Source organism: Amblyomma americanum, chromosome 1 (genome assembly GCF_052857255.1).
Source record: "Amblyomma americanum isolate KBUSLIRL-KWMA chromosome 1, ASM5285725v1, whole genome shotgun sequence".
Classification (NCBI taxonomy): domain Eukaryota; kingdom Metazoa; phylum Arthropoda; class Arachnida; order Ixodida; family Ixodidae; genus Amblyomma; species Amblyomma americanum.
This window is the reverse complement of record NC_135497.1, coordinates 145,681,442-145,695,690: the sequence shown is the minus strand read 5'-3', so window position 1 is coordinate 145,695,690 and position 14,249 is coordinate 145,681,442. Positions and strand designations below refer to the sequence as shown.

Sequence of the window (14,249 nt, the reverse complement as noted above, 5' to 3'; positions counted from 1 at the left end):
TTGCGTTGCATCGCAGGAAAAGCACAGCACATTATAGGATGACTGACACAATGTGGGAGCTGCGCTGTTGTTTTATTGGTTTGGTCCTTTGGCTGCTAGATGGGCCACTGCCTTCACCCGCTTGAACAGTGCACCGTTGGCATTGGCGTTTTGAAGCGCAGAACTAACTGATGAAATATGACGAAGACAACAAATTAAAGCAGGAGCATGAGAGGTTGCAGCATTAGCTGAGAGGTCTAAGGTATCACGAAATGAAACCAAAAATTCTTGTCAAAGGGCTTGCGCTTCATGTAATGAGGCATGAGGAACTTTTTACTCATCACTAAAATTAATAATGCATCACGATAGAAAAAACTGGGCAAACAATTCACGACCTGACAGTGAAAGAAGGCGTTTAATGTGTGCTTTTTGGGATGGCCTATGGCCCCATAGTCACCAACAAGTTGTGCCATCTCTTGTTGGGTGATGCAAATCTCTTGCACTTACACCCCGTGGAAACATGGTGCCATTCACACACCTTTCTTATTCTTCCACCGTGAAGTAAGACTGAATATACTGCAAGGAAATGCCCTGGTGTATTTTTGTGAGAAATAAATGCCAGTTTTATTAGACTTCGTATTTTCTGGCTGTACAATGAGAAATCCACTTACTCTGACTCAATGAATGTAATCTGTGCCACCGTCAGGTTCGTTATAAATAATCTCAACTGTATATGCAGTCAGATACCCAGTTCTTGCTACAGCTAGGCCATGAACTTTCCGGTGTTTATTTGTGAGAAAATTTAGTGGGTACTTTTTGGCATTTATTTTTTTTGTAGAATTAGTGTTCTAGTGGGGTGCACTGCTAGGCGCATTTTTCGATTTCGGGCATACGTACAACCCTGAAGCCTGCTTTGTGGCAGGCGGCCCACCTGGACTCCGAGTGGTGGGCAACCTGCCACCTGGCAGGCCTTCATGGTAAATGCCTTCTGGGTAAAAAAGGCCTTTAGCTCAAAGGCCTTTATGGTAAAAGCCTTTAGGTCAAACTTTCACATTCACAGCATGTAACGACCTTAAGTGTCAACCGTAACTAGTGCGACTGCACGGTATTCTGCACTTAGCCATGCTAAACCATCTGCTATTTTTTCAGTTAGTTGTACAGTGCAAACACTAGAAATGATCTCCCGGTGAAAATCTTTCCCAGTCCAACAGGTTTATGAAAAATTCCCAGTTGCTTCCTGCTGGGGCCAATTGAATTCCCATTTGGCTCCAACTGGAACCAACTGGGAATGGTTCCATAAACCACGCAGTTGGACTGGGAAGGATTTTTCCCATATATCGGGGGGATTAAAAACACTAGAAAGTTTACGAAGGGGATATGATAGAATCAAAGAGCTTCAGTATTTGTACTTAATTGGTACACATGCTATGCACAGTTGGTTGTAGTAGTAGACTTGTTGAGAAACGATTGAGTTAGCATGCTTTTGTTGACAGCCCTCGAGTTCGAAAATCCTCAGTCAACTTTAGTACTTCAGATGTTAAAGGACACCGGGGCAATATGGACTAGTTGTAAGCATGTAGCTTTCAAAACAATGGAGCGACAACAACAGTAATGGTCCTACACAAGTTTTTAATAAAACATTTTTTGGGGCAAGTTGGTGCATAGCTTAAAAAAGTTGGTGCATAGCAAGGTTTGAGCTCTGGCTAAAACTTCTACTGCACATTTCATAATGATAGCTATGAGATTAGCATTCATTGCATGAATATTAACATTGTCGTCCTCAGTTAAAGTTGAATATCTGTTCTGCAACAATGTCCTGAATTCCTCTAGTTTTAGGTTGGTTCGACGGGATACCGGCAAGCTATCTCAGGAGATGAAAGATGTGATTAAGAAACACCAAAGCGTGAAGACGTCGAACCCCACAGAGAGAATAGAACTGGTAGAACTATCAAAGTTAAATAAGCACAAGGTAGCCGAAACAAGGAAATTTAGCATAGAGAGAATTGAGCATGCTCTAAAGAATGCAAGTAGCCTAAAACCTGTGAAGAGGAAACTAGGCATAGTCAGAAACCAGATGTATTCTTTAGAGACAAAGAGGGTGATTTCATTAGTAAAATGCATAAGATAGTTAAGCTAGCCGAGGAGTTCTACAAAAATCTATACAGTAGCCATTGTAATCAAGTCGTTAATGAGAGAGGCAGCACCAAACAACACTGGGACATCCCACCAGTAATGAAAGCCTTAGGAGCAATGCAAAAGGGGAATCGGCTGGTGCAGATCAGGTAACAGCAAACCTGTCGAAGGACGGAGGGGAGTTTGTGCTTGAAAAACTAGCCACCCTGTATACGCAACGGTCGAGCATTCCAGAAGCTTGGAAGAAAGCTAACATCATCTTAATCCATAAGAAAGGAGACGACAAGGACTTGGAAAAATTACAGACCGATCAGCTTACTGTCCGTTGCCTATAAGGCATTTACTGAGGTAATCACTAAGAGAGTCAGGGCAACCTTAGAAGGGTACTCGACAATAGATCATATTCACATTCTCAATCAGGTGATAGAGAAATGCGCAGAGTATAACCAGCCCCTATATATAGCCTTTATAGATTACGAAAAAGCATTTTACTCAGTCGAAACTTCAGCAGTCAAGCAGGCATTGCGGAATCAGGATGTAGAAAAGCCTTATGTAAAAATGCCTGAAGATATCTGTAGCGGGCGCGCAGCTACCATAGACCTCCATAAAGTCATTAATAAAATTCCAATAAGAAAGGGTGTCAGGCAGGGAGACACAATCTCACCAATGCTATTCACCACCTGTTTACAGGAACTATTCAGAGGCCTGGATTTTGAATAGTTGGGGATAAGAGTTAATGGCGAATAGCTTTAGTAATCTGCGATTCGCTGATGACATTGCCTTGCTAAGTCATTTAGGAGATGAACTGCAAAACATGATCAATGACTTAAGACAGGCAGAGCAGTACTGTGGGTCTAAAAATTAATATGCAGAAAACCAAAGTAATGTTCAACAGTCTCAGAAGGAAACAGTAGTTTACAATTGGTAGCGAGGTGCTGGGAGTGGTAACGTAATACGTCAACTTAGGTCAGGCAGTGACCGCATATCCGAGTCACGAGAATAAAATAACTAGAAGAATAAGAATGGGGTGGAGTGCATTTAGCAGGTTCTCTCAGATCATGAATGGCAGTTTACCAATATCCCTCAAGAGAGAAGTATACAAACCGCAGCGGTGGCCTAATGGTTTGAGCATCCGTCTCGCATGCGGGAGGTGCAAGGTCGATCCCCAGCGCCGCCGGGTACCCACCGGTAATACAATGGCTACAAGTTTTCCCCTGCCTGGTGCTCGGCTTATTTAGGCTGAAATGCTTGGGAAATGGGTCTTTGACCCAACCTTGTGCAGTGAAAACCACTTTGTGCAATGAAGCTCTTTGGCTAAAGCTGTCCTTGCGCCATTAAAAATTCATCATTATCATCAGAGAAGTATACAACAGCTGTATCTTACCGGCACTCACCTATGGGGCAGAAATGTGGAGGCTAACAAAAAGGTTCAACTTATGTTAAGGATAGCGCAGCGGGCTATGGAAAGAAAAATTATAGGTATAACGTTAAGAGACCGGAAACGGGCAGAGTGGGTAAGGGATGAAACACGGGTTAATGACATCCTAGCTGAAATCAAGAGAAAGAAATGGGCTTGGGCAGGGCATGTAATGCGAAGGCAAGACAACCAATGGTCCTTGAGAGTAACAGACTTAACTCCAAGGGAAGGAAAGTGTAGCAGGGGGTGGCAGAAAGTTGGGTGGACGGACGTGATTAAGAAGTTTGCGGGGATAGGGTGGCCACAGCTGGCACACGACAGGGTTAATTGGAGATATGTGGGAGAGGCCTTTGTCCTGCAGTGGGTGTAGTCGGCCTGATGATGATGACGATGATGATGTTGAAACTTCATCTGCATTTGTCCCGCACTACCAGTCTGTAGGTCTAGTCGCAGTGCTCAAATTTCTCTAGAAACTTAAGTTTTTCACAAGGGACAACAATTTGGTCATCAATATAGGGCCGGGTCACCTGTGAAGTGCAACTCATAGTGGGTGTTCCGCTGGATGTTCGCAAGCAACTCACCTGAGAATTTTGTAAAATGTTGAAAAATGCTGCAGGCTACATTTTTAGGCCCTTATCTATCATGTTCTCATGTGTTCATTGGCCTGCCATATTTGAGTGGCCTGCTGCTGCTGCTGCTGCCGCCTGGTTCCACTTCTTTAGCAGGGCGACAACTGTTACACCAAGGAAAGGGCGCGTCTCGCATATAGGTTCTGCACTATGGAAAGTCATATGGAAAGTCCATTATCAGGGGCTTTTAAGAGTATTCTAGAGTTTAGGCAAGTGATTTCATCTTTTATCCCTTCTATCTGGTGGTGTTAGTATTGGATGCTAGTGCTTCACAACGATGGCAAGTGCCTGAAAGGAAACTATCATGTGGCTTTTATTCAAGACCTAATAAATGATAGAGAGCATTGAACTTACATCGCAATTCCCGGCGGTTCTCCACGGGAGCCACGATCAAGTTCTTTTCGAAGAGATAGCCATTTCTTTTGCCCATGAGCTTGGCTGAATCTGAGCTTTATTTGCTATACATAAAATAGGACAGTTCCGCGCATCGACCAGTAAAATTCGTTACTAATAACAAAAAACTTAATCCTACACTGTGAACAAGGAAGCGGAGCCTTGCAGCAACATTCTTATCAACGTGGGTTTAAAATATTGATGGTTCTATTATGAGTGGCTCCTCAGCATTCTGCCTTTTGAACAGGAATGGAGTATGAAAGTTTCGTGGGTAAAATGGCCATCAGCAAGCCTTAACATGCCCAGAAACTGGTGTTTTTCGGTTTTCACCGATTCCATATATATTTTACCTGCAGGTGTTTATCAGTGTTTTTCAGTTCAAAACAAAGTATCTGGCCTAGCTACAGCTTACGTCAGCTCTGACAACTCTTACCTTAAATACTGACAATAATGGCTGGTGGTGTTGTGATCAAATTGAATATTCAGAACTGTATTCATAGGGATTGCTTTTTACTTGTGTGTTCTTTGTAAATTTCGTCACGGGGCTATGGAGCGTTCACCATATTTTCAAAAGGTTTCTCAGGCATGTTTGATGTCAGTCAAACGTGCCATTGTTATTAATGGGATACTTAAGGCAGTCCCACTCAATTTTTGCTTTCAGTAAAATTTGATTGTTTAGCTTTTTTTGCCTCCTTTGGCATTTGATCCACAGAGAAATATGCATTTATAGCTGAGAAATTCAGAGTTAAACATGGGGTAGTCATTCCCACCACTCAGTTAAAATTCCTGGCATGAATGATGTCACGTTGAGTGTATTAGAGACTTCATGATCGCCGAATATAAGTGAATTGCAGTGTGGTCTCGCCTCAGAAATCTGCAAACAAAACAAGCACTTGATGCCATCAAAAACACTTGTGAAAATGGCCTGTGGCAGCAATACGAGTATTTAATTATTTAGTCTCTTCTTGCTTATAGAAGCTCTGTTTGCAGTTAAAGTAGCATCTTTGTCATTATAACGGGACAGTCGGGTGATGTTGGTCAAATTTTATTTGTCTTCAGTGTCCCTCTAACGGAAGCATTATGCCCATTCTTTTGTAAAATGCTTTTCTTTTACTTTATGTATTACTTTGCATCTGATATGTCTTATTTACTCTTTCACTTTCAGAGCGGTTCAACGAGTCAATGTTTAAAGTGTACAACCTGTACGCACTCAGCATCTGTCACGTGTGTGGCTCCTACCAGTGCCCATTCTGCCCAGTAATCAACACAGCACCCTCTTTTTTGCACCTGAACCAACGGCAAGCACTGTTGCCCCTGACTGTGCTTCTGGTATTGCTCTGGAGGCAGCTTTTCAAAAGCTAGCAGCAGTTGTGGTGCTGTGACAGTTATTTTTCTCAAGCAACAAGAACAAACTTTTCAGAGGACATTGCCACAGCAGCTGTGCACTCTGCTTCAGTCAAGACTCATTTGTGCAGCACGTTACGTGTTCCCTGTTTGGGCTGGCTCTGCAGACCTGCAGCCTCCAATTTTTCTTTCAGTATCTGCCTGGATCATTTCGTTTGGAGCCAGGTTCAATGCTTGCTTTCGCCACTGAATTTTGGTGTGGAGCTGTTCCATTTTGCTATTGCGAGGGAGGACACGGCATTACTGCCTGGCTCAGCATAGCTGCCCTGGGAAGAAGGCACCTGCCAGTCAACAGAGTTTAGGCGCCTTTCCTTTTTGTGCATTTTTCTAGAGTACTGGTTTTAGTATGCACCTTTCATTTGGCCTTGTGCAGGAGACGTGCACATTATTTTTGGGTTTATAAATTGAGAGTTCATTTTCAGCTTAGCTACAGCAGTTTTCTCACTGGATCATCAGAGCTGATTCTTAGTTTCGCATTGATCTGTTATGAACATCTAGTAGTAGTCATCTAGAGTTTGACATATCTAAGCAAGAGTTGTGTTGTGTGTATGTGTTGAGTGCTTGTTTACTTTTGCATTCTATCATATGCTGCATTTTGTATGATCATGTGCAATCAGCAGTGTTAATTGTTGAACATCCCATCTGAAAGAAGAGATGATGAATACTGTTTATTGCGAGCTTTGTTCATCTATTTCATTTTTTTACAGAAAATTTGAATGCAATAGTCCTCATTCTTCATGTGAAAACAGTTGAACATCACAGGAAGGCATTGTGATTAAAGAGGTAAAATGTTCACTGGAGGCAAGTCAGATGTACTGCCCCCAATTTGAATGACGTTTATGTGAAGTAAATTATTGCCACACACAGTTTTTCATTTGCTAAAATATTCTGCAAGCCCTGCTCATAAGTCGTAAAGGTATGTATGTGGTCAAACATTACCGTGATTGTTTACGAGAAGGAATTGTAATTTTTGGTTCAAGTTAGTAGTAATTCATTGCAAATATTGGTGTATGGCTGATTCACTGCTGTTTGAAAGCAGTTGTTATGAAGTCCTTCAGCAAAAATGAAACAAATGGCATACTGAGAAGAGTACTTAAATAATCATAACCCTTTGCGACCTTTATGAGGCTTTTTCAGGTTTTTATTCTGCTTTCATTGTAAGAGACAGTCTTTCAATTCCCCTAGCTTTTTCACAGTTGCAAGCTCCCAAACTTAAAAACTCTGCCAACTTGCTCACCTGTTATTGACGTCAGATAAATGTATCTTGTTGAAAAAGAAGTTGAATGACATGCTGTATTGCAGTGAAAGCAAATGTTGCATCGCTGCCGTACTGTTGCTAACATTGTATTCGGCACCTGGAACAGGGTACATATATTGAGTTCACATTTTTATGTCTCGTGCAACGTTCAAGTGCTGCAAGAAGGACGAGCAATAATAGAGAGTGGTTTTTTACCAAGGCCAAAACACATTGCTTTGGACTATTTATCTTGCTGTCTTGCCAAAAAACTGTAAATACTTAGACATAAAATGTTCTTGTATGCCTCTGGGTGAAACTTCAGGTCTCGCAGTTGTGTGAGTTGCTTCACAAGGAATTGGTGTGCATTCCAATATTGAAGCAGCCATGCTGTGACTCTGAAAGTAGGTTGTGAGTAATGTGTGTAGTTTCCCAATATATTCATGATACATTTGAAGCAGTTGAACGTTTTTATTAACTATTCAATAAAACAAAAGTCAAGGCCTTTGTGAGAAAAAAATTGTATTGCTTCATAACCATGAAAACCTGCAGTGAATGAAAAAGCCTGAAGAAGTTTATTCTTTTTGCTTATATACTAACAGCTATTTTGTGAATGCAGTTAACAAGTAATTTGTTATATCTTGACATATTTGAGCGGAACAGGTTATGTAGCTATGGAGTGCAGCTGTCCTTTTTCTAGGATGTGCACAGTACAGCTAGCAGACATGTGTTCCGCATTTGCAGCGCTGTAGTCTTTTCAACCTCTGAATTACCATAGTTGCTCACTGGATTGCTGTATGGATCCGGTGCAAGCACAGTAGTAGTGCCAGCTGTGACGCCCAGGATGGTGACGCCCAGGTTAGAAAGGTGTGGATGAATTTTTTTTTTATTCTATACTGTGAATCCCATCAGGGACTGTAACAGGAAGGGCTCTGAATGATACATACAACAAATCAGTAAATCGGGTGTGTTGCAAGCATTGAGAAGTACAACTACTTAAACATATGGCAAAAATAGTTAAAAAATCGGTTAGAGAATTCAAGAAATAGTTCAACTTTGAGGTAGAAACTACAGGCTACAAACATGGTGACAAGGATACCAAAAAGGAAATTGGCTGCAGTAAGTGCTGTATTTTGAGTCGCGGCACAAACAACACTGTAAAACGGCAGAAAAAGGAAGTGTGGAAAATGAGAATAATTACTGCAAAAGAAATAGGCGGTCTATAACCAGGGCACTAAATGATGACCTGTTTGTAATATCTGTGTTTAGATTGGTCCATTCGCGTGTAGCCCATGGAAGAAATGAGTATTCAATTATGTCAGTATTGAATGGAAACACGTTTAATTTGTGTGCGAGGTTGTGGCGGGTCGATCTGGTCTTGTCGGTCTATATGTATTTTGTAACAAGCACTTTTAGTTGATTGTGTATTAGCTGATACATAATTTTAAGTCGTGCAAATTTTGCTGTTTTCTTGGGTTAGGAGTTCTGTGCGTTTTAGTAATTCTGTTGGTGAATCTACAAGGGAGTGTTTATTGTATAAACATCTTAGTGCCTTTCTCTGCACCCCTTCAAGATTTTAATGAGCTTGTTGTTAAGGGAAACCAAGCATTGGGGGCGTACTGTAGAATCGGTCTGACAATAGCTTTATCGGACCGATTCTACAGTACGCCCACAATGCTTGGTTTCCCTTAACAACGGTCTGACAATAGTTTTTTATATGGGGGGCAGTGAAGAGGAAGACGACGCTGCTCGATCTGTTGTCACCTCAGCTCAGTAATTTTGCCTTGTTTTCTAGTTATTAACTAGGTTATTTCCATCCTTGGAAGACGGCCGCGTCTTTAAGGCGGTACTGTCCCTACGGGAAGGGTACGGCAGCTCCGGCGCCGGTATCCTTAAAGGGGCAGCGCCATCCGAAGGAGCCCAGTGGGGCGGATGCGGCCGTGGCATCACATGGCGGGGATCTGCCAGTCATCAGGGACGTCCAGCAGTGCAGTGCGTCATCATCGCTCAGTGGGGACGACTCAACTATCGTCGCCTCTGACGAGGAAGTGGCTGACATGGCGGAAATGGACAACGATGGCTTCAAAGTGGTGAGTCATCGGAAGCACCGGACAGTCGGCATCCCAGTGATAGTTCAGCCAAAAGAGAAAGGTGTTGACTTCAGAGAGTGGAACCCTATCAGGCTGTTCGATGATATTAAAGTACTACTGAGATCTGCTCCGATTCGCAGTCGCTTCACAACGCAAGGGGCTCTTCATCTATATATCTCAACGGAAGAGCAAGTAGACATTCTTCTGCGGTGCTCTCAGATCGGTGGCGTACGAGTTCAAGCCCTGTTGCCACACTCCTACATGACTAACACATGTGTTATAAGGGGAGGACCAGTGTGGTATTCGGAAAGTGCCCTTCTTGACTTCTTCAAACCGCAAGAAGTTCTGCCCGTTCGACGGTTAATGCGCCGGGTGGAGCCTGGAGAACAACAATGGGCAGCGAAGCCTACAAACTCTATTGTGCTAACGTTTGCTCCCAACACCGAGCGCCTTGGAATAATTGACCTTGGTTTCACCAAACATGCAGTCCACGAGTTCGTTGAAACTCCTCCCCGGTGCTTCAGGTGCCAACGCTTTTAGACATGTAGCAAGAGTTTGCAACAAAGATCAACGTTGTAAGCGGTGTGGTGGTGGCCATGATTACAAAGAGTGCAAGGCAGATTTTGCTTGCGCTAATTGTGGATGTGACCATCCAGCGAGTTTCAGTGGCTGCACATTCTGTGTAAGCGCCTTACACCGTCGCAAGTCCTTCATTAGTGGCCCCAAACCACAACTTACTGAGAAGCCGATACATGGAAGTGAAGAGTTCCCTGCGCTCGAGTCGGAAGCTCGGGACGTTGTAGGAAGCGACGTCGCTGCACGACCTGATCCGAGCAAGTCGGCAACGGCCTCCGAGGGTGAGCTGGCTGTTCGATCTGCTTCTGCAAAAAGTGCCCATGTTCCTCAGCGACCAGATCACAGCAAGACTCGACAACATGGAGGACATCCCCTTGCCTTAAAAGAGATGCAGACACCAGCTACCGTGGCCAAGAGTGGGTCCCACTCCCCGTCTTTTGTCGAAGTGGGGCGCCAGTGCGTGCAGCAAAATAAGGAGCTCAAAAGCCGGAATCTATCCGACCTTCTACGCGTTTTGTTTGATGTCCTGCGTTCATATAGCCGAGCGATGCAGCATGGCACTTTGAAGAACTTTATACAGCTGGTGCTTTCCTTTGAGACCTTGATCACCGCCTTCGCAGAGAACTTCAACTCCTAGATGGTTAGTTTTCTTCAACCTGTTGCAACTAAAAACCCTATAAAAGTGCTGTTTATCATGCAATGGAACTGCGCTGGGATTATAAGTCGATTAGCAGAACTAAAATTGTTCTTGAAAGAGACCTGTGTTCCAGTACTGGCCCTCTCGGAGGCTGGCTTGCCAATCGGGAGGTCTTTGCCGGGATACGTCGCCCGCAAGAATTGCAGCATAAAGTCTTTTCCCGCAGGAAGTGCCGCCCTTTACATACGAAGGGAGATTCCTCATGTGGCTTTGAACGTCACCGATCTTTGCACCGACAGTATTGAGGTAGTGGCTGTGAGGATTCGGCTCGCCTTCCGAACTCTGTCCATTGCATCAGTATACGTGTCCCCGCGGAAGAAGGTCGATTTGGCTTTGTTCCTCCAGCAACTTTGTGACCGCTGCCCAGCACCCAGAATCATCTGCGGTGACTTCAACGCCCACCACCCTGCCTGGCGTGACAGGAACACAGATCCTCGCGTGTCGCCAACTTGTAGAAGTCATCGGTAGTTTGGTCCTGTGCGTGGCCAATGACGGAATTCCCACTTTCTTTCGGCCTCCAACCTCACCCACATCTAAAGACCTAACCTTACATTCACCTGACGTCCGTGTGCAGTGGTCAACTAGAGCTGACCGAATGGGAACTGATCACTACCCGATATTTGTGTTTACTGCCGACTTCCATCTGCGTGGTCCTAAAATTTGCCATGTTGTTAATTGGGACAAATACAGGGAGCACTTAGCCTGTGTTTCCGGTGATGTGACAGACAAAATGATTTATGCTAAGATGGCTGCTACCACGGCGCTCAAGCTACCTGATCATTTTCCGACTCCGGATTTAAAACTCGGGAACCTCTGCGCAGCGCGCAGAAGGGCGGAGCGACAACTGTTGCGGAAGAAGGACGACAGAGCCTTGAAGACAACTTTCAACAGGCTCAACTCTGCCATTAGACGTCATGCGAACAAGCTCTGTAGGTCCCAGTGGGCATCCTTTTGCGCTAGTTTGACTGTGCTCTCACCGATAACGAGAATTTGGCGTGACGCTGGCAGTCTTGCTGGTGGCTCTCGTCCGAGTAAACCTTTCGAGGCGCTTGCATTGCGCACGCAGAAATATCTCGTGTACTTGGCAGAGGAATTTGCGGATGCATTTGTAAATTCCAGGCCAGGCATTCATCCCTGCGCTCTGCCTGCTACGTCTCCGTCTGTTATGGACGCCCCGTTCACACTTCGAGAACTACAGACAGCGCTCCGCAGCCTGCGGCGTCGCTGTGCACCAGGTCCTGACGGCATTACCAATCAAATGTTACATAACCTGCCTCTGGAACACCGGAAGATGCTCCTAACCTATCTCAATCGAGTGTGGGAGTCTGGTGACGTTCCCCCTTCATGGACGGTGGCTTGTGTAGTCCCACTGCTGAAGGCCAGCAAAGAGATGACATACGCGGCCTCGTATCGTCCTGTATCGCTGACGTCTTGTGTGGCTAAGCTCGTGGAAAAGATGGCAAGTAAGCGTTTGTCTTGGTGGCTTGAGAATAGAAGGGCACTACCAACATAATAATAATAATAATAATTGGTTTTTGGTGGAAAGGAAATGGCGCAGTATCTGTCTCATATATCGTTGGACACCTGAACCGCGCCGTAAGAGAAGGGATAAAGGAGGGAGTGAAAGAAGAGAGGAACAAAAAGGTCCGTAGTGGAGGGCTCCGGAATAATTTCGACCACCTGGGGATCATTAACGTGCACTGACATCGCACAGCACACGGGCGCCTTAGCGTTTTTCCTCCATAAAAACGCAGCCGCCGCGGTCGGGTTCGAACCCGGGAACTCCGGATCAGTAGTCGAGCGCCCTAACCACTGAGCCACCGCGGCGGGGCCACTACCAACATGCATGACTGGATTCCGCACAGGTTTAAGCGGGCAAGATAGCGTCCTGGACTTGATAAGCCACATTAAACATCAGAGTGCTTTCGGACGTTCAACACTAGCTATTTTCCTAGACGTATCAAAGGCTTATGATAGCGTCCTCCAGAGCTCAATACTCAATAGTCTGCAGGTCATAGGCGTACAGGGCTATCTTCTGCGATTCATTCACTCATTTTTCAGTGATCGTAAATTTCGAGTGCGGTTAGGCAGTACAATGAGCTCCGAAAGGGCGGTATCGCGAGGGGTACCTCAGGGTAGTGTCCTGTCCCCAACGCTCTTTAATGTTGTCATGGCTGGTCTTCCCGCAAAAGTGCAAAAACATTGTAGGCATGTCCATATGTCGATACATGCAGACGACATTTGTCTTTGGTTAACCGGATATCAACACAAACGCTTAGCTCTATTAGCGCGACAGGCCCTGCTTTCAGTTAAAAGTTACCTTCAAGGTGATGGGCTGACTCTCTCGGTGGAAAAATCTGGCTTCGTCCTGTTTCCAGGTAGGGGACGACGGTATGCGCGGCTGAGCATAGACCTTGATCAGTCTTGCCTTCGTCGGGTTAACCACATACGTTTTTTGGGCGTCACTATTGACTCACGTCACCGGTAGCTTACAACCACTCAACTCAACTCAACTCAATAGTTTTATATGGAAGTAATTTTGTTTTAGACGATGCTATTTTAAGGCATCTGTTAATGAAGGACAGTTGTTTTAGTGCAGTAAATGTGGTGGTGTTAACGTGCGAATCCCATCTCAAGTCAGAGGTTAGTGTCACACCAAGGTACTTATGCTCAAGGAGAGATGCAAGATGATTATTATTAAGCATGTACTGAAAATCTTATGTGTGTTTTTTTCTAGGTATAGTTAAAAGAAGAGATTTTTTAAATTGATATCCATCTGCTAGTCCTGGCACCACTGGGACACTGCTGTTAAGGCGTTATCTCTATGATCATCAAGAGAGTTAATTTCTTGGTAAAGTACGCAGTCATCTGCGCAAAGTTTAATATTCTGTGAAACTCACGCTGGTAGATCATTTATAAATATTGGCAGTAATACTGGTGCTAGGACACTTCCTTGGGGTGTACTCCCGATGAACTTTAGTTGTAGCTGATTTCTCATTAATTTCAACAAATTGCATGCGATTACTAAGATAGCTTTTTGATCTAGTTTAGAATAGGGCCAGTAACTAAAATTATTTGAAGTTTTGCAGTAAATTTAGTATCAGAGATGCCAATTTTTTTCTGGTTATCAATGCTTTTGCATATGTCATGTTATTTCAATTAGTTGTGTAATATAGTAGAAAGGCCTTTACGAAAGTGATGCTGACAAGGAATTAAAATGTCATTTACATCTAGATAAGCGTGTTTGTGTTCTGGAGAGCTTTGCCTCTACCGTACGGTAAACACGGTAACTATGGCAGTTGCTACCGTACGGCAAATGTGGCTCGGCAAGCCTGGCCACGGTAGCAATGGCAACGCGTTACCATACTTGCTGTACGGCTAACCGGCTACGCTAAAACTCCCTACTATTAGCTGCGTTCGATTCAGCTGTGGTTCACTGCACCGCCTGCACCGGCTCATGGTGCACTGCACCAAAGCCATTGATTCACATCGCCCTCTGCACCGCTGTCCGCGATTGATTTGGGTGCAGTCAGGGTGCCGCTTTGTTGCAAGGAACCGTGACACCAGCCGCCAAGGGGGTGCAAAAAGTTGTGCACGTGCAGACGGGTTTCAGCAGACGACGCGCAGACGATGTTAGCTCGCCGATATTGAACGTGAATTGAGGGATGTCTTCGCAGTCGTCGACGGGTTCGATGTC

General features: G+C 44.5%; 1 pseudogene; it reads left to right on the top strand.

The window, feature by feature from the left end:
• LOC144114176 (CD109 antigen-like) overlaps positions 1-6,020 on the top strand; it is a 66,382-nt pseudogene extending 60,362 nt beyond the window's left edge.
• Positions 6,021-14,249: the final 8,229 nt, after the last annotated feature.